This window comes from Schistocerca nitens, chromosome 6 (assembly GCF_023898315.1).
Source record: "Schistocerca nitens isolate TAMUIC-IGC-003100 chromosome 6, iqSchNite1.1, whole genome shotgun sequence".
NCBI classification, from domain to species: domain Eukaryota; kingdom Metazoa; phylum Arthropoda; class Insecta; order Orthoptera; family Acrididae; genus Schistocerca; species Schistocerca nitens.
In genome coordinates this window covers 556,081,967-556,104,637 of record NC_064619.1, presented here as the reverse complement: position 1 = coordinate 556,104,637, position 22,671 = coordinate 556,081,967, and positions in this window count along the sequence as shown.

Genomic DNA, 22,671 nt, shown 5'->3' with positions numbered 1-22,671 from the left:
CAGATTTAGTCACATCCTTCAACCGTTTACACCTCAAGATCAGTTCACAGTTGGAATGGAATCGAATGAAGTCCTGAACTACTTAGGTCTTAATATTACTAAGCAGCCGATGGGATTCGTTTTAGACCTTTTTAGGAAATCATCCGCTACGAAGGTAATAATCAACGCTGATTCCTGCAAATCCCGTTCGCATTAACGAACCTTTTTTTCTTCTATGTTTCACATTTTAACCAAGCTTCAGTTACGTCCGTAAAATATTAAGAGAGATCGAGATTGTTACATACATAGGTTTAATGAATGGTTACGCTAATTCCGCCATAAAAAGTTTTCAAGACTAGATATTCAATAAACTAAAGCCCTCCTTAACGCTATCTGAGAAACCGCCATATTAGGCTTCACCGAATTACTCAGGCCCATTTTGCGAGCAGGTAGTTAACGCCTTTAAGAAGGCTAATTTACGCATCGTTTTCCAGACACATAGAAAACTTAAATCTGTTTTAGCTACTCCGGTTGATGGTAAACAAAGTAAATTTTTAAAGTCAAGGATTTTATCTAACCGGATGAAGGTCTTGTAGTAGCTTCTACACGGGCCAAATAGGACGCCAGTTTGTTACCAAATTTAAAGAAGATTACAGGAAAAATTCCACAGACATATGTTGTCACCTTACTGAAAGCAAAAATGTTTTAGGCTCGATTGACAGTTCTCTTACTGCACTGAATGTTGAACTCAAAGGACAGGATCTACATATTTTAGAAGAAATTGAAATCTACATACACTTTAATAGCAATAGACGTGATACTCTCAATAAAAAGACTGACTCTCATAGGAAGTGTTATTTCGATGTTTTCCAAGATTTATTATAGCCGTTATGCATGTGTGCACCTTAATCTATGTTACGCAATATTCTGCCCTCCTCCTCCGTTTATTCTACCCCCATTCCCCTTCCCCTTCCCTATCTCTCTTTTCCGTCAATCATTTCTTTTGCACACTTCTCTGACGTTTACTGGTTCCTTTATGTTAACTCTGATGTACTTCACTCGCTTTTTTCTTAAGTTCGCTTCAAGACATATGTATTTCTGGTAAATATCTACAAATATGTGTACATAAGGAGGACGATTATTTTCACCCCGTGTGGGTATCAGCAATTCTGAATATGTTACGTATTAGCAGCATGATTTTATACACGTGTCTTAGTGACACTGATGTATTTTGTGCCCTATGTTATTAATTATACATTACTGTATTGGTTGTATTGCGGTTATGTAGTTTAAGATATATTTGACATTGCCATTCTAACATCGTGTCTCCTTTTCAGTCCCCGCTACCTCCTACTTTCCTCGACCTCTCATTTCTAGCACCCAAACCTCTCCTTTCCCTCCCCTTCTTTCCTCCTTGCACACCTTGTGTTCAATACACTGCCTCATTTATATGAATCTAAATCATCCCTCTCCGCTTCCTCCCCCCCCCCCCCCGCCTCAACCCCCACCAACCTCCATCGGCCACATACTGCTAAACTGGCTTATTTCTTACTTTCGTATTCAAAATCTATAGTGTAATGTTTTAAACGGATACCATTTAGATTTTGCTGTATAAATGTTCTGTTGTATTGGAAATGTCAGTTTTATCGTAATGTTTACGTTACACTTTATATTCCGGTATTGCAACAGCAAACTGTTAATGATGGCTTGATACTGTTTCACAATAAGTTGCACCATCCTTACGTTTAGTGATCAGTGACCTATCGCTTTGGACGCATAGCGCCACGTACGTTGATCATATGATCCATATTTAACGTTTTTTTAAATTTTCCTTTATTACGTTATTGAAATAGCTCAGTACACCGTATTATACCCATGTGCGCTGGTGTTCCACTTCCAGTTTTGTCATTTTATGTAATTTATTATCATAGTATATATGACACGGCAGCACCATGTTTGCCCTGCAGCCAAGTAGTGGCAATTTTGTCTTTCGATCCTGAGTTTATTGGAGCTTGCCCAGTATTCTGTCATCCCACGTTATGTACATAACCGGAAACGTTCTTATGAAGCTGGTATGTGTTCAAATATCATAACTTCATTTTTCAGGAAACGTTGTTGTCCTCGTATTATCTTTGCACTTGGGTAGGTAGGCATGAATTGTTTTTGCATTTTTGTTTAATGTTGTTTAGTTATTACTATCTAAAAAGTTATCGTAAGATATTTTTGTATACCAGCTTGTTTGTTATATTTCTATTTTAGATTTCTGAAGATAATACCTAAATGCATCATGGATACTTTGTGATCAGTGAAATCATTCTTCACTTGCTGTATGACATTTTATGCAACCTAGCCAGCTTATTTATTTACTAGAATGGTTGCTAGTTTCTTACATGACTTTGTCACATCTTCATTCATGAACTGAAGAAGAAATATGAAAATCAAAATTGTGATTATACGCCTTGTGCCCAACGTAAGATTTATTACAGAACTGGAACCTAAATCATGCTATTGTAAAGCTAAAAAGTAAAAACTTGGGGTTACTATTCACCCAGCAGAGAGAGATGAGCATAAACAGCAGTGTTAATCTTGGCCTCTGGGGTGAATAGGAGCATTTCAAAATCTGTTTTTGGTCTACAAGAAAAAGAAAGAAAATTTAACTGGTTTAAAAAAGTTTTACTCAATAAAATAACTACAAGTATTGACTTAATTGTGGTTTCTGAGTTTGTTTTCCAAATAAAAATTCTTATATCTTTAGTAACTTTATTGTAACATTACATTGATGAACTTGGTTTATTTTGTAATACACAAAGTCATTGACATCATTTTCAAAAATGATGATTATGAGTCTACAAGTCGAACAATCCCAGACATAAGAACGAGGTTTCAATGAAATATGACTTCTCATCTGTTAAATGTGTAATCAGCTTTTTTTTTCAGGAAACGTCAACAAAAACTTTGCCTTGTAAATTATAAATTTTAGATGCACGCAATCTATATGCTTGTTTATTTTTTCCATACACTTCAATCATAGCATAATCTCCTGAGTAGGGAACAGTACCTGGTGGTTCATTTTCGTCAAATTCTGCCTTCTTATGAAGAAACACTGACGATTACTGTGTCTATTCACTCTACAAATTTCGGAAACACAACCATACATTTCCAGTTAGCCGAAATATTCAAAAAATTAAAGTATACTCTATAAACTGAACTTTTGGAGAATGAAACTAGATTGCAAATTTGTGCAGCATCTACTTAAATTGAAGCAACATTCTTAAGACTGGAACCTACAAATAAAGTTTGAAATAAACAAATTCAGCTCCGTGTCCGACGTTTATCATGGAATGAACGGAAGATCACTGACACGGTCGTCAGCGTTGAAATTCATAATTTCCGTGTTAGACTGGTTAGCTACCAACTTAGGCAAACAAACCTTTGAGTCATATTTCCGTGTTCTGACACAATAGTATAGAACTATTTTGAAAGTTTCGTTTCTATTCACCGCGTAGTTTGTATTCACTGCAGATACTCTAAGACGAGAAGAAGTTCCTGCCGTGACTCATTACTGCTCGGACGCACCTACCTGCGAAAGTTGTAGTTTGCGGAAGGCTGCATGTGATGGGGTACATTGAATGAACCGCCGAGGTAAAGACTAGTAAACGCTTCTCTATTCTTTTCTGCGCTACCAAATGGACGGTTGCTTATCTCATGTCTTCTTATGTTGCTCTTATGTCCATATTAGATTTCTTCTCCATGGGTCGTGGCTTCTATGGGATTTGAAAAAGTAATTTTTTGCAGTGTTCCCACGACGCTGTAATAATGTTTCAGTACGTGGAATATCACCTAATTTGTTAATCCAAACCAAAGTGAGGAAAAACGCTAATCATAGTCATTCCTATATGAGAGCCAGTCTAAGCTCATTAATCACAGTAACGATGACGGAATCTGACTACAACACTTCGACCATAACAATATTCACAAAGCAATGCATAATGGTTCAAATGGCTCTGAGCACTATGGGACTTAACATCTTAGGTCATCAGTCCCCTAGAACTTAGAACTACTTAACCCTAACTAACCTAAGGACAACACACACATCCATGGCCGAGGCAGGATTCGGACCTGCGACCGTAGCAGTCACGCGGTTCCGGACTGAAGCGCCTAGAACCGAAAATAATCCACGTTATCTGTTTCTTCAGTACAGACCTACGTTTCATTAGTAGAAATTAAACTTTAAATCATCTTCTAAAGTGAAATGAAACACCCTTGAACTGCCTCACTGGACTGCGTTAGACAATGTCCCACTGCTTCCCGTGTGTTCGCGCAGGATACAGTTTCGTGATAGGCTAGCAGTGCCTGTCAGCATTCGTAGCATTGAGTAATTTCTTATTAACTTCTGTAGGTTAATTTTTAATAATTTAATTTTCAGTTATACAGACGTGAGTCTGGGTAATGTGTTCAACAATGTCAGTATGTGTTCTCAGTCAGTTAAATAATAAATATTAACATTGGCTGCCGTCACTCAACTACAACTTGGCGTACTCGCATCGCTTTCCCAGACCCTAGATGACGTGTCCATTTGTCATTTGATGAGTGGGGTAAGTCGTCTTGCTCTTGGCTTGAATCGCTACAACAGCGCCCTCGTTTCTAAAGTATACGATAAATTATAGCACACATAATAGCGTAAATGGTACACAATCATCTTATTCGTCTGAACTGAGACGTTACAGGGATTAAGAAATGTTACAGAGATTTGACAAAATGTTGTGAACGCTCACATGACATGGCGTTGACGTGCACTTCCTCATTCAACATTAAATGAATTCTTCAGGATATGAATGCATATATAGTGTCAACCCTAAGTACACTGGAAAAATTTTGGAGGTTGTTCAGGCATATTTTTTGAGTATTTTGGTGTAAGGACCTATGGTCTCTGGTGACTCGTTAAAAAAATAATAATGACTACTTGAGTGAAGTTATTTTCCTGCTAGGCTTTTTCAGTTTTTCAATAAAGGACTTATTTAATGTTTTTGTTGTTTAGCTACAGGGCGAAAAGAGCTAATAGAAAAAGCGTGAAACAACGTGTTTACTTCAAAAACGAAACCATCCCTACAGGAAAATTACATATATCGATAGGTAAATATTTATATATCGATGTATTGATGTCTGTTCAGCGATATTTTGCATCGATATCGGCCCGGCTTAGATGTCGGCAACATCGATATTTTATAGCGATATAGTCGAATTTTATTATTATTATTATCATTGTTATTATTTTGCTACTGCGAATAGATCATCTGAGTACCTGTACCACTTTCTGTTCTTCGTTCTTTGTTCTTTTCCTTTCTTCCAGTGTGATTTCATTTGTTCACTGTGTTTCTCCTTTCTGTCTTCAGACCATTTTGAACCAATATATTCAGCTACGCTGCCTTGGAATGCTTCCATTTTCAATACTTTTTCCCGAAAGACTTCTCTGTTGTTTGTATCTTCCGTTTTATATTGTTTCTTTCTAAATCCTTTTTTACCTCGTTGATCCAGCTTGTTGTGGACTTCTTATTCCACAAATATTTGAAAATCTTATTAGTTAATCTAATGACTTGCATTAGAAATGAATGTCCATAAAACGTGAGTCTTCTTCTTCTCATTACGTTTGAAATATTTTCCATAGGTTGATTCATTTCAGCAATACTTCGTAGTTTCTAACCTTCTGCTGTGTTTTATGGTCCTAATACTTTCCTTATAATTCGCCTTTCTAGTACTTCAAAGTTATATAAATAGTAGTTTAATGCCATACCTTTGCCTGCATATAGGCATTCTGACTTAACTACTGCGCTGTAACTCCTTACTTTTCCAATTTTGGATAGGCACTTTTTATTGTGGAGGTCCTTGGAGGTACCACACGCTCTCGCCATTTTATGCAAACTTTCCTCTACAGCAGATTTTTCCAAAGTACTTTCTTGGCTTATCTCCCTCAGATATTTCAATTTTTTTTACCGTCTCTATTTGGCCAATATCTGTTTACATGAATTTCGGAGCATCCTTAACGTTTGTGACCAATTTTGTTTTTTCTGCAGAAATTCTTAAGTCATTTCTGGTGGCTATTTCTTCGAGAAGATTAATTTGTCTATAGCAGATGCCACATTTCAGGAAAGCATAGCAAAATCATCTGCAAAAGCAAGACAGTTGATTTCAGTCTTTTTACTTCCTCTTCCCAACCTTACAGGCCAATTGTTGAGGTCAATAAGTTTTTCGTTCCAAATTCTCACTGTTTTCTTTAACACACTATAAGAAAAAATGATGACGGCCGTCATCTTGCTGTACACTGTTTTTATTCTGTGAAATTTCTCCCATAAATTTTACATTACAGATTGTATCAGTAAGTGTTTCGCGGATTAGGTTTCCCAGTTCAGACTTTACGTCAAATTCACGATTTGTTTTATCTGTAGTTTCTCTATCAACAGAATCAAAAGCATTTTTGATATCCACAAATGTCCTTTGAATTAAGTAATCTCTGGGGAATTACTATTATTATTATTATTGTTGCTATTATTATTATTGTTTTTATCATGTAACTCATAGTAGAGGAAAATAAAACTCTTCTTCCTTTTTAATACTGAAGTAGTTACAACGTAAGAACCGTACCTACAGGTTTTTACTTTGTAGTTCTTACAGAAATTTTGAAGTTCTTAGAGAAATTTTGACTGTTGTCAGTCGTGTAGTTTCATAACCTCTTCTCAGTTGAAAGTACTTTTGGTACAAATTACTAAAATGTCGTTCTGTAAATCTCTAGCCTACGTATTCGTTCACTGTTGTAGGTTGATATTAGAGATATGGCAGAGGGAAGTAAAACTTAAAAAACATGAAATGTGTCTCAACAGTAATGTATGGAAGCTTTTTAAATCAAACTCTAGTAAGTATGCGAAAAGCTGCTATTGTGAAAACATAAATTTATAAGCAAAATTATATATCACTTAAATTCGGCATTCCTCAATTTCTTTTGATTCCTAAAACCCTCTCATTACAGTTTTAAATAGCAGGCGCAAGTAATAATCTGAATCTTATAACTAAATATGTGTCAACGACATTTTGAAATATGGAAACTATTTTTCGATTGGCGACTGGAACAGGATAGGGAGGAAGAGACAGTGGTATACGAACTACCCTCCGCCACACACCGCATCGTGGTTTGTGGATTATTTATGTAGATGTAGATTAATCGTCGATGTCGATATTTAGTGTGGCGTTATTCAATTATATCGACTGTCGATGTCTCTTCTCTACTGTACACAAAACACTACTAGTAATGATGATTTATTCTGTGTATTACCCAAGTTACCACTGTTTGTGTGAAAATACCATCACAAAAAAGAAAACGTTTGTAATATACATTTACCAATCCTAACAAAAAAAGGGCAAGCTAATACGACAGCCTCGGAAGATGCTGGCGTAGTATGATGTGGTTGTTGTTGCTGTCATAAAAGCTCTTCACCAGTAAAGTTATCCATACTGTTATGTACCATTTTTAACGTACAACTAACAGTACCGGAAACCACGAAACAGAACCAGGGAATACTGATTGCAAGTTTCAAGGTAAAGAATAAAGGGAAATGCTATTTTCGGCAGCGAGTACCATAAGCTCACGGGACAAATTCGTTTCCAGACAGACGTACAGCACATACCGTTGAAATTAGCACTATAGATGTTTTCAGTGGAGTACTGACGCAAAGATAAACAAGGGTAAGAAATCAAACGCAATACAGTTACCCTGTAGCGAGCCACCGACGACCACGAGTCCCTCATACTAAAAGACGCAGGTTACATCCGTGAATAACCTCCGAAATTTTGTCGGTGGAGTTCGGGTTCATTCTGTATAGGCAGTATTAAGAAACTCCGAAAGTACCAAAAAATATATTAAAAATAAATATATGTAAATGATTATCATAAGCTTTTATTAAAAGGACAATGTAGAAATGCGTATTAGTTGTTCGTTTATCTTCTCGTGCAGACCTTTAAGAATGGTACAGCTTAAAAGTAAATGTGAAGGCAGTGTGAACATGTTATCTGTTCTCGCTGGTCTGACGTTCCACACACCACAGAAGCTGGAAACACCACTGGTTTGGATCAGTGGTAGCTTCAGTAATGGGCGTGCAGGAAAGACACCTCATTAATTCATACGCTGACGAATCTTACATGGGAATACACATTGATTTAACAGACCACGCTTTCGTCTAATAAACAAAATACGAGTGTACGGAATATCAGACAAGTTTTCTGATTAGACGTGAGAGTTTCTAAAAAATAGAACACAGCGTGTCATTCCTGATGGAGATGTAGAAGTTCCACAAGGGGCGTTTACATTACTGTACACAGTCTTCTCTGTATATAAAAGGCGATGTTCCAACTGACTGACTCACTCATCATCACCCAGCCCAAAACGCGAAGGATAGAGACCTGAAATTTGCTGAGGGTGTTGATCCTATACTACAGGCGGCGTTCAAGATTGGACTTTTCGATATTCCATCCCTAAGGGATTGAAATGGGGGACGAAAAGTTGTTTTAAAACATGTCCCTATGATGATAATTTTGAACCTAGACGTACGAAAATCGGTATTTAGTTTCTCAGTCAGAAATAAAGAAATAAGTGTTTCAGCATTTTTTTTTTGAAATTTAATCACTAAAGGTTAAAGTAGTGAGTGACTCTTTTTTTTTTAATAAATCATAGCTATAGAACTACTGAAGTATTTTTAAGGTTGGGTCTATGAAAATTGGTATTTGATTTCTAGGTATTAAATAAAAAATACGGTTTTCAGTGTTTTAGGAAATCCAACCACTAAGGAGTATGTCATGAAATGTTTCATTATGAAAATATTTTTAAAGCTTCATCTATAAAAATTTTAATTAGATTCTTGCTTGCAAATAAAAAAAGCTTGTTTCGGGAAACTGAATCCTTATGGGAGTGAAATAGGAGATGCAACTTTCTATGAAAATATTTCATTATGCAACCATTTTTAAAGATAAATCTACGACAACGGGTACTGGAATCTCAGTTATAAATGAAAAAAAAAAAAACAAGTGTTTCACTGTTTTTGGAAATTCATCACCTAAGTGGGTGGAATAGGGGGAGAATGATTTACTGGTTCATCATCGCCGAGCCCAAACCACTAAGGATAGAGTGTGGATCTTATACAGTAGGGATCTTTTAAGAAAATGCTGTTAGAAATTGCATTCCTAATGGGGTGAAATAGCAGATGAAATTTTTAAGAAAAATATTTATTTATATTAAAAAAAGTTTTAAAATAAATGTATGAAAATTGGTATTTCAAGTCTCGGTTAGATTAGGGAAGTACCACCACAAGAACACAAAAGGCGTGATTAACAAAAACCTTGGGTTTCAGTAATCAGAATCACTTTCTGGTCAGAAGTACATTCGGCAAAGACATAGACACGAAGAAATATGTGTAAGAGATGAAGATTCTAAGGAAATACCACCACAAGAACGCGAAAGGCAAGATTAACGAAAATCTTGAATCCCAGCTACCAGAATTGGTTTGTGGTCCGAAGTACATTCGACACAGAACATGCTCCTATGACTTATACAGTGGGAAAAATTTAGAAGGTGTTGCAGTTTGTGAACAACATAAAAATTCGATTAAAGAAAAACAAAACAAAAAAAAAGCTGAACAAGCGAAGTTGCGGGCGCTAAGCGAGTATACATATCAATGACCTAGCCATCAGAAGCTCAATGTACACCGAGGGGTGAATGCTGTTGTGTTCACAGAAATCACTACGCCAGAAAAAAAATGGTGAAACACACACAGCTCAACATAAGGTTTGCATCACCCCGATATGTCGTACAGGTATTTTACTACGGTGACTGTTTCTTTACCAATCGGAAGTTCAGACCAGACTTTACTTGTAAACATCATGAAGTTACCATGAGCCCTACCTACGGGTAGAACACCGCATTTGAGTTGAAAGTAAAGCTCCACTAGGATCTCATTAGAGACATCAGTAGAGTGAACATCCATCATGCCACGAAGGAGACTCAGGACTTATCATCGGGTCTGCATCATCAAAACTGCAAGCACAAGGCTTGCAACGAGGGAACATTGTCTAGCTCAGATTCAGTCAGTACCTAGCGGCCAGAGAAATGTGCATAGTGGAACGCGTACTTCACCAGCAGTGAGGGTAACGTGAACTATTACGTGGGAGCTTGTACCACAACACCCAGACTACATTAAGTAACTTCTTGTTCTTATTAATAAAGAACCCTGTTAATACATGTGTGCAGTTTGTGCTATAGAAAGAGGATACCAGCTATAAAAACATCCTGTTCCGGATTCTCATGGTACAAGCCCACAGTGACAACGAGACGGCACAAAAGTTGGTACCCAGATAAAGGCAGATGACGTGTCTTGTGAAAATCCGATCACATCGACCGCTTCCAACTCTGCGTTGCGAGAAGGTGGTGGTGGCGTTACATGGGGCCACTGTAAGACGTACACCTCACGTAGTTGTTGAGGACAGTCTGGCTGCAGTAAAGTAAAGGGACAAGATTCTGCAACCATTAGTTGGACTCCATCGCCAGCACTTTGGAGACAGTGTTATTTTTATGGATGATAACTTGCTTACTGATCGTGCTGTTCTCGTGAACACGTTCCTTCCGAATGCTTGGATCATCAAAATGGCGTGGCCTACCTCTTCCCCAGACATGAATCTGATTGAAAATGTGAGGGGTGGATGGAAACGAGCTGTTTTTTGACGTCGTAAAGACCACGTACTCTGGCCGACTTACGCAGAGTCGTCATTGAAGAGTGGGATCTACACCAGGCTTGGCTTGATGATCTCTTTGTTGGAATGCCAAAACGGTTAGGAGTGAACAGACGTTTCACAACTTACTGCCGTTGCTCAGGAGAGTTGTGAAAAACCTCCTCCAGGCCCTCCTCCGCCCCCTACCATGGGAAACAGATGATTCTGACGTTACGTTGTAACACCCCACCCGTCACTTATCTGGTTTTGGTGTGTGTTCACCCCAGGTAATTGACTAACAGATCAACAGAGAGAGCAAAACTGCCGCAATGTCGGATAACGCAAAGAAATTAATAAGGCCCTGTGACTCCTGATTGAACTGCGGTGGCAATGTTGACATTAATTGGTTCAGAATTTATCCCTTTTAATTAAAAAGGGGTGCACATTGATGTTATATTCACTATTGAACACAGATGCAAATGTTGAACATAAAATTAATTAAGAAAGTGACTTGGGATTTCTACTACTTGATTGAAAACAGATGCAGTCGATTAGCACAGATTTATTTTAACTCACGACCTCCAATCATCACATTACATGACTCTCCTACCAGGCAGTGGTAATAAATTGCGTTTGCGTGTAGTAAAGCGCGATAAATCAAAAGTAATTCTTATCGATTGACCCAGGCGTAATGCGAAGTGCGAGAAGAATTGTACAATACACGGCCCATGAAACCCTCGTGCAAACTTTGCCGACGTGATCCAGCAAATTAATCAATGGCCGGAGCGGGCGCAATATCACCGAATACAGCGTGGCGAAGCGGCGTCGTTGTGCGGACGTCGGCCGACCTCGTGGTGCTGCAAGGCTGCGCTCGTCTATTCACTCCTAGCTATCTTGCTCAGTACACAGCTGAACCAAAACTTCCTATCTCCAAGCTCAATCGTTCCATTTGCTAAGTCCTACACTGCAGAGATGCTCACTCTTTCTCAGGCAAGCAGAGTAAAGAACGCCACGTCCGCACTCTAGGCAAGCTGGGAACGGAAGACCTCTGCCGGGACTTCTCCTAGTCCGCTCTTCGCCTCGATTTCCCCTCCAGCAAAATCACTTACGCCAATTGCAGCGCAAGTCGCGTTAATTATGCGTCGCTTCCCAGTGCCGACCAGTGCCTGCTCTGGGAAGTGAACAAATTCCCACAAAATTTCCCTTCCTCTCAACTTCTGCTATTTAGCTTCTGCCAGGCCATCCATCAAGGTGAGTACTTCAAATTCCTTGGTCCTACGTTCACATCGGAGGCCGGCGTATTTCATTCTGTCGCTCTTCACCTGATTTGCTTCAGACTCTGCAGACCGTGAATTCAGCGTGAAGTTGCTATAGTCACGAACACGCATATTTTGACCTCTGTTGACCGCTCCGCCGTAGCTTTGCGGGGATTTCTGGCATGTTTCACAGAAGACGGGACGACGGTCATTTACCAACAGGCGTACAAGTTCCCTGTCTGTTTCCTGGTACACCAGCATGGAGTCGGGGCCAACCACCCACTCACTGTCACTCATCTTAAGGTGGCTGGAGGCTGCGCCGCGTTACCGCTTTCTCAGAGCTTGAGCCGCCCTAAGCTGCCTATTGTCGCTTCCCTTCGCCGTTCCCCAGCCGGCCATGGTCAACTCTAAATACTTCCCTGGGGTAAACTAGAGTCCAGTAAATGGACTCTTTTCCACAAAGTTCTCATGTTATGTGAATTATTTTAAAACCGTCACCCGACATTAATTATTCCAACATGTCCATACTATACCCTCCACAAGATGCATTGTGCCTTGTCAGTCATTTTGTGCAGCCCTATTGTTCGCTCAACGTGCGTTAGGTGATCTTAAATGACTTCATGTAAGGGGCATAGTTCTTGCCATCTTACAACATAAATTTGTATTGTTTACATTTGGTCATATGGACAATTACAAATAAGTACAATTACAAATAAGTATATACATACATCTCACAGGCAATTTATATTTTCTGTGCCATGAAGAGTTTATGTAATACCTACACCAAAGCCTGGAAATTGAACATTCGGACTTCATTTTCGTGTTATGTATCGAATATATATTAAATCCACATGTTAAAGACAGTAACTTTTGTGTAATATTTGTTTCTTGGAGCAGACGAACAGGTAGGGTCACGTACGCAATGTATCCGGAAGAAAAAATGTAGTTACTCTCTGTGTAAACGAATGTAATGCACTGTGCGTAAATAGAGTACTGTCCAGGATTTCAAGAAGAAGAGCATCACCTTCTGTCACGCGTTCGTTCAGTGAGCAAGAAATTGTTACAGATGTGCTCATTCAACTGCAGTACCTGACACTACAAGATGATGTTACGCATCACGGGGAATCTTGCCGTTAAAATTTAGAGAGGGTACGTTTCAGAAAGACTAAATGAGATAGTTCGACAGCTTACCAGATGAGACTGGTGGACGAAACAGATATATATATATATATATATATATATATATATATATATATATATATATATATATTTTTTTTTTCGTAAACCACATCAAATACTGACGAATCGATTCCACAGACTGAACGTGAGGAGAGGGGCTAGTGTAATTGGTTAATACAAACCATACAAAAATGCACGGAAGTATGTTTTTTAACACAAATCTACGTTTTTTTAATGGAACTCCGTTACTTTTGTTCGCACATCTGAACATATAAACAAATACGTAATCAGTGCCGTTTGTTGCATTGTAAAATGTTAATTACATCCGGAGATATTGTAACCTAAAGTTCACGCTTGAGTACCACTCCTCCGCTGTTCGATCGTGTGTATCGGAGAGCACCGAATTACGTAGGGATCCCAAGGGAACGGTGATGGACCTTAGGTACAGAAGAGACTGGAACAGCACATTACGTCCACATGCTAACACCTTTTTATTGGTCTTTTTCACTGACGCACATGTACATTACCATGAGGGGTGAGGTACACGCACACACGTGGTTTCCGTTTTCCATTAATCAATTAAGGAGTGGAATAGAGTGTGTCCTGACATGTCAGGCCAATAGATGTTCAATGTGGTGGCCATCATTTGCTGCCCACAATTGCAATCTCTGGCGTAATGAATGTCGTACACGCCGCAGTACATCTGGTGTAATGTCGCCGCAGGCTGCCACGATACGTTGTTTCATATCCTCTGGAGTTGTAGGCACATCACGGTACACATTCTCCTTTAACGTACCCCACAGAAAGAAGTCCAGAGGTGTAAGATCAGGAGAGCGGGTTGGCCAATTTATGCGTCCTCCACGTCCTATGAAACGTCCGTCGAACATCCTGTCAAGGGTCAGCCTAGTGTTAATTGCGGAATGTGCAGGTGCACCGTCATGCTGATACCACATATGTCGACGAGTTTCCAGTGGGACGTTTTCGAGCAACGTTGGCAGATCATTCTGTAGAAAGGCGATGTATGTTGCAGCTGTTTGGGCCCCTGCAATGAAGTGAGGACCAATGAGGTGGTCGCCAATGATTCCGCACCATACATTTACAGTCCACGGTCGCTGTCGCTCTACCTGTCTGAGCCAGCGAGGATTGTCCACGGACCAGTAATGCATGTTCCGTAGATTCACTGATCCGTGGTTTGTGAAACCCGCTTCATCGGTAAACAGGTAGAACTGCAACCCATTCTCTGTTAATGCCCATTGACAGAATTGCACTCGATGATTAAAGTCATCACCATGTAATTGCTGATGTAGCGACACATGAAACGGGTGAAAGCGGTGACGATGCAGTATGCGCATGACACTACTTTGACTCAGTCCACCGGCTCTCGCAATGTCCCGTGTACTCATGTGTGGGTTCATGGCAACAGCAGCTAACATACCAACTGCACCCGCTTCTTCTGTGACGGGCCCATTATATATATAAAGCAGCGCATTACGTTTGTTTACCGAGCGAATTCGTCAGGGTGATGACTGCCGAACTACGGTGGCAGACGCTAGAAAAGATTTATTGTGGCTGACGGTGTGGCTTCTTGTTAAACTTCCGAGAGCGTACATTCCTAGAATTGTCAATTAATATATTGGTCCCTACCACGTGTACTCGTCAAAAGGCTCTGAAGATGAAGGAGGCTTATCAAGAATCGGTCTTCCTACGCACCAGTCGCTACTGCAACAGGAAAGGGGACGGGAGAGGACATAAGTGACGGTGATACACTGAGTACTTTCAGCCACACGCTATTAGATGGCTTTATGTGTATAGATGTCGATATTTTGTTCCTGCTGTGGATATATAAATTGGCTGTCTGCCGGTAATCCGCTTACACATAACAACACTGTTGGTTACCGAAGCCATTTATCTCTCAGCTCACCTTTCCCGGAAGCAGAGCTTCTACAGCATCTTCCGCAACGAGCACCAGTTCCTCGGCAAGGCACTGCACAATGCCGATAGTCTATTATTCTCTGATCAATGGCCGAAGTCACTTTCTATTAGAACGGTATTGTTGAAGGGCTATTCGAGGACTTACCTCAGCACGCGGAGAGTGAGAAAATACATATCATCTTCTTCACAACAGCTTTCCAAATGCCACTTATCAGTGCCGCAATCGTTACAGATGATGTGCCTATGCAGTATCGTCTCAGTTCTGCGAATGGATTAGTAATTTCCTATCAGAAAGCTCACAGTTCGTAGTAACTGACGGGAAGCCGTCGATACAGCTAGGTTATGTAGACGTTAAAGTTATGATCGTGACAAAAAATAAAAACACCTTCAGCCGTCCTTATGATTTTATTTAATTTTGTCGCTACCAGTTTGAACGCCTCATTGCGTCATCTTCAGGCTGTTTCTGATGCGGTACAGGTTGATATGATCCCCATGCATAACCCCTCAGTTGCCAGCATTACTGGGTACGCAGATAATGTGTCCAACACTCCAACCATCAACTGCCAACTGACACGAGAACCATTCAAATACCATTGGTATTCTCGTGTCAGTTGGCAGTTGATGAGTCGTAGTAACTGAAGGAAAGCCGTCGAGAAAAATAGAATTAATACGTAGCGTTTCCCAAGAACGTGTTACAGGCCGCCTGATGTTCCTGATCTACATAAATAATTTAGCAGACAGTCTGAGCAGCCCTCTTAGAATGTCTGCAGATGATGCCGCTATTTACAGTCTTGTGTAGTCATCAGATGATCAAACCCAATTACAAAATGAATTACACAAGATTTATGAATGGTGCGAAAAGTGGCAATTGACTCTAAATAACGAAAAATGTGAAGTGATCCACGTGAGTACCAAAACGAATTTGCTAAATTTCGGTTGCACTATAAATCATACAAATCTAAAGGCTGCAAGCTCAATTAAATACTGTGGGATTACGAATAAATTAAATTGCGACGGTTGCACAGATAATGTTGTGGGAAAAGCGTGCGGAAGACAGCAATGTATTCGAAAAACGGTTATAGAATGCAACAGACGTATTAAAGTGGTTGCCTGCACTAAGCTTGTCCGTCCCCTTGCCACGTTTTGCTGTGCTGTGTGGGATCCACATCAGACAGGATTGACGGAGAACAGGACAAAATTCCAAAGAAGGCATCTCGTTTTGTATTATCGTGAAAAAGAGTCCCGCTGATAAGATATACGGATTGGGGTGGCAGTCATTAAAACAAAGGCAGTTTTCCTTGCAGCAGGCTTTCTGATGAGATTTCAGTCACCAGCTTTCTTCTCGAAGTGCGCAAATATTTTGTTGCTGCCCCCCCCCCCCCCCCCCTACACAGGGATAAATAATCATCACAATAAAATAAATTAATGAAAGCTCGCACAGAAAGATTTAAATTTTCCTTTTTCCCGCGTGCTACCGTGAGTAAAACGGTAGAGAAATAACGTGAAGCTGGTTTGACTAACCCTCTGCCAGGCACCTAATTGTGAATTGTGGAGTAAATATTTACATGTATGTTAACTGCAGCATCAATCGTGCATTCCATCTACAACTACAGTGGCTGCAATTCTTACAGCATTAGAAGGTCGACTAGTGCCTCGTAAACTAGGCTTCTCACTTGCTCCCAAAATTGGAAGTCTATCAGCACTATTCTCCGTTCACACGGTTGGAGAAACGGAACTTTATCAATGCCATGTTCAATGACTGGGCTGATCATATAATAGGGTCATCACGGCCAATCCGTTGTTGCTACTACTGTGCTTTCATGTTGTTGTTGTTGTGGTCTTCAGTCCTGAGACTGGTTTGATGCAGCTCTCCATGCTACTCTATCCTGTGCAAGCTTCTTCATCTCCCAGTACCTACTGCAACCTACATCCTTCTGAATCTGCTTAGTGTATTGATCTCTTGGTCTCCCTTTACGATTTTTACCCTCCACGCTGTCCTCCAATGCTAAATTTGTGATCCCTTGATGCCTCAAAACATGTCCTACCAACCGATCCCTTCTTCTAGTCAAGTTGTGCCACAAACTTCTCTTCTCCCCAATCCTATTCAATACCTCCTCATTAGTTACGTGATCTACCCACCGTATCTTCAGCATTCTTCTGTAGCACTACATTTCGAAAGCTTCTATTCTCTTCTTGTCCAAACTGGTTATCGTCCATGTTTCACTTCCATACATGGCTACACTCCATACAAATACTTTCAGAAACGACTTCCTGACACTTAAATCTATATTCGATGTTAACAAATTTCTCTTCTTCAGTAACGATTTCCTTGCCATTGCCAGTCTACATTTTATATCCTCTCTACTTCGACCATCATCAGTTATTTTACTCCCTAAATAGCAATCCCCTCAGCATCACCCGATTTAATTTGACTACATTCCATTATCCTCGTTTTGCTTATGTTGATGTTCATCTTATATCCTCCTTTCAAGACACTGTCCATTCCGTTCAACTGCTCTTCCAAGTCCTTTGCTGTCTGTGACAGAATTCCAATGTCATCGGCGAACCTCAAAGTTTTTACTTCTTCTCCATGAATTTTAATACCTACTCCGAATTTTTCTTTTGTTTCCTTTACTGCTTGCTCAGTATACAGATTGAATAACATCGGGGAGAGGCTACAACCCTGTCTCACTCCTTTCCCAACCACTGCTTCCCTTTCATGCCCCTCGACTCTTATAACTGCCATCTGGTTTCTGTACAAATTGTAAATAGCCTTTCGCTCCCTGTATTTTACCCCTGCCACCTTCAGAATTTGAAAGAGAGTATTCCAGTTAACGTTGTCAAAAGCTTTCTCTAAACTGTGCTTTCATATGGTGAGCAAACTGTGCTGGTGCACCAATGGAATGAAACAACACAATCCGAAGAGGTATATTACAGACTGTACATATGAATAAAAAAAGAGATTGAATATCGTGTCGACGACGTGGTTATTAGAAATGCAACAATAGCTCTGACGGGGTAAGGAATGGAAAGAGAATATGCCGTGTAGGTTTCGAAAGAACCATCCTGACATTTGCTTTAACTGATGTTGGGTGACCGCAGTAAACCTGATCCTGATTGCCGTCCACCGGAATGCGAGCCTTGTATCGAACACTGTGCAACGCCGATCGCTAACCCGATACAGGATATCAGGGAATAAACTCGTAACAACGTCCCTGGAACTTTAAAACATCATTTCACAACGTTTACTCGCACCTAAGATATTGAAATGCCTGTGTTATTCCGAATTACGATCCAAAGTTCCTCCGAACATGTGATAAATGTTAACAGCATCTTTCATAAATTTGTTCTCGTCTGATTCGCTCAATCTCTTCAAATTTAGATTTACATAAAAAGCTCATTTAATGGAAATCAAAGGTCTTTTCGTCCAAGAAGCCCAAAATGTCATAATGATCTATAGGTGGCGTTTTCCGATTTTCAGGCTGTGGAATTGTTGATGCAACGAAACTTATGTAGTTATGTACGAACTGCATATAAAAAAGGGAAGTGATCATTAATCATCTATTTACACATCTTTCTCTGAAGTCCATATTAAATTGTTGGTCTTTCCTTCTCCTTGAGAGATAAAGTATGGTCTAATTGCTCCGCAATGTCTTAGTAAACGCCCAAGTGCCGGCAACAAGGACGACCACCGTAAAGGAATGTGACCCAAAATGGATGAATATTATTGTTCAACAAAGTCATACATTTTGGACGTTCTTGGGTTTTCTTCAAGAAGATGACAATGCGCTTTAGACTTTCAGTGCTGGATTTTCTTCGTCAAATTTAATCATCCTGGGTTCGTTTTTGGCCATATTACGAATAACATGACAGTTACAAACAGCTTCGATTACATTACTAATCAAAGATTTAAAATTTGAAAAAACTGTGTGATATTTTCAAAAGTTAACTGCTGCGTTTTCTGCACCGAAAACTGAATTAATAGAAGTTTCCAAATTGTGTTCATCTATCACAAACTTAAGTATTCCGAAAATAGCATCAGCTGTTTCATCACTATCGTCATAGAAGTTAGTAATTACTCCATCAATTCCGATACCTCAGAAATATATTTTATCGGCACAGGAAAGCGCTTTATATTACCATCACTTGAGGCATCTGTCAAAGCAGAGAAAAATATGCCATCTTTTAATTCATTTTCCATAAGTTGTACCGAATACGAACTCAATGCCTTTTGTACCAGCATCTCACATTTCGTACCTACTCAATGAAGCTGTGGACTTCGAGTCATTACTTCGTAGCATAATACCTCAATCAGAAGAAACAGGTCTATGGGTATGCATAAATCCAAGATATAAAACTGGAGTTCTACTGCTGGAACTTCATTGTCACTAGAAGTACGTTTTAGACTAAAATGATTTGCAACCTATTTACTTTTGAAGGTTAATGCAAAGGAAAGTTTGTCTTTCTGCCTTGATAAACGCTTTCTCGCTGCACTAATACGCTCACGTTATATTGAAAAGGAAAAAGGACCCACTGTACACGTTGCCAGGCCTTCATCATCATTTTCAGCTAATCAATTCTGAACTGTTTATCCCATAGCTATTCATTACAAAATCAGCACATTCTTTTCACTTTTTCCTTCGGGGTTCTTTCTCACTGTCGTAATTTTTTATCACTATACTCACTTCCACTGCTGTCTGTATTGTCACCTAATTTTCTGATCATTTTAAATATTAATGTGGCTTAGGAAAACCCAAAATCACCGTAATATTAATGTTTTGAACATACCGAACAGCGAAAATGTGAAACATTTCAATACTTCTCGACTCGGTCGCTCTTCAACATTAACTACTATGAAAACTAGACAGCAAAACATTTGACTTCTAATTCGACTGTTTCGTTACTTAAGAATATGAAATTAAAAATTATAAAGAAAACCGTAAAAGTGAACCAAAGCTGTGGGGACGCGAGGTTGCTCGGTAGTAGTCGTGTGGGGACAGGAGATAATTATAGACAAGCAGGGACAGGAAGTAACCCTGGCAGCCACGTAGTTCATTGGTTTGGTGGTCTTCGTCATGGTCAAACTGCATAAGAAGTTGGAATTTCATCAAGGGCGCCCATGTGATGGTTTCTACGGGTCGGCTAGACCTGGAGGCGTGGGGATCACCCACGTGCCCACATTGTGTATGTTTCCGCAGCTCCACTTAGGCGAAATGTCGATCCATCACTGAAGACGACACGATCCAGATCTTCATCGTCATGCAGCAACATTTCGTTTACAAAGTTGGCATGTAAACTATAGTCTGTAGGCTTTAGAACTTGTAAGAGCTGAAAACGATAAGGACGTAGTTTAAGCGTCTCGTTAAAAGTTTCCACACAGACTCACTTGAATTGCTGATTCACGACTAGCCTTCCGAAGAGGTTTCTCGGGTCTGCGCGTGAAAGACTCTCACTCGTTCAACGCGCTCTTCAGTTACTCTTGGTTATTCCATACTCTTCCCTTTACGCGAAGATATACAAGCAAAACTATTTGAGTTGCTCTTCCATTTTCTGTACAATTTATAGTTGTAAGTTGAATATTATAAATGCTACAAAGCGATAAAAACGGTATATTCATTTTGAAACACCCTGTATTATGGCATACATGATAGTGAGATGTTTCCTGATTATGAAGCTAGGTGGAAATTATTTTCTGAACTTAGGTTCAGATCTTAATGGTTCAAAATAACGTTAGATATACTATTCTTCCCAATTTATAATCAATGATTACATAACCGAGTTAACGTCTTCATCTGCACTGCTTGGAGCTATAAGCTGAAAGCAGACACATTACTCAATACTTTGTTCAGCTTCTTAGTAAATCTTTATTGTTTAACATATACACGTATTTTGAACAGTAGCTGTGCCAAATCCATTTTCCATTGAGCTTAGATTGTGTAAACATGTGTGTCTGTTGAATATTTGCGATCACAATGGGTTTACAATTATTTTTTTCAGCATCTTATAGGTTCATATTGCTGAACAGCTTAATAATTCAGAGCTTTCCTTTACTATTCTTGGGAGTAGTTCAGCTCTTATCAAACACACACAGACATGCGGTCACACCCACACTCACACACACACACACACACACACACACACACACACGCGCGCGCGCGCGCGCACTCACACACACTCACACACACACACACTCACACACACATTAGAATGACGAACGCTCCTGCAAGGACCTTTCTTGAAACTATATGTTAGGAACTACCTTTACTGGACACTTGGACTGTTCCATATTCTGTTATACTATATTTTTTCGTGTCCAGAGCTGTCAACTTTTCGACCCAATGTTGAGATAAGTCAAATACTCCAGGCATGCTAAGCCGTAGTTCGTCTGGGAAGCAATGTGTAGGAAAATTTTGGTATGTTAGAAAATATTCTGTGTTTTCTATTTCCCTACGAGCGGATGGCGCTCATCAAATGTCTTTTCGAAGTGCTCGTTATGTTCCTGAGCTACGCTGTGAGACTTGTGTGACGGCCCAAACCCCCGTTACTTGATGGATGTTTCTAGTATGCAAGGATTGCTTTGTGCAGAACGAGCGCGCTACACGACGCGCGATTCGCGGAAGCGCGTAGCGCGCCCACGCGAGATTAGCAACGGTCGGTCTCCGCGGCGGGGCGACCACGTGGCCTGCAGCTTCGGGCATTGTTTGATTTTTCGCGCATTACGCGAAAACTATATAACTTACGGTGAAGAGCGACGTGGCAGTGGATTGTGGTCAGCAATATGCACCTTCTAAAAGATCGATCTTTATTTCAAGTCACGAGACGCAAAAGTTATAGTAAGCTCAAAATCGGTTAATATCTCGAATACTGAAAGATTAATAAAAATAGTAAATACTGACTTACAGGGATGCGCGAACTCTCATTAAAAACGTTTCGTCACAGCGGATCGAGTGCCGTAGTCATATGTTAAGATTCATAAATAATTAAGCCCGTAAAGAGCAATAAACGAAGTTTGACGGAAAATTCATGACGTAAAGAACGGTACTATATAATATTTTGGGTGGCATCACACGTAATTTAAACCATTTAAGTTATACTATACACTGGACTTGCAATAGTTTTCATTGTTTGCAAATTATTATTAACATTTATCGCCCATAATTAATTAATTATTATAGATATGAAGATTTTGAGCAGCGCAATGTGTAGATCGCTATAGATTACGTTTAAAATCAGTGCTATATGCAGTTCCATGTTAAAACTTTGCAGCACAGATGTAAACAAACAAACTGGCACTAAGTGGCGAAATTTTGCAAAAATTAAACTTGATTTACGGGTGATAGAATAATCGTAGAAATTAATGTATAATAGTAAATAAGATGTACTTTTTAGCATGGTTCCGATGGTGTACTTATTTCTGTCGAGGGATGTATGTATCAAAATTTGTAACCTTAACTGGTGAGATTGAATTGCATAACCAGGGGATTGACGTCCGAGCCTATACAGGGTGTTACAAAAAGGTACGGCCAAACTTTCAGGAAACATTCCTCAAACACAAAGAAAGAAAATATGTTATGTGGAC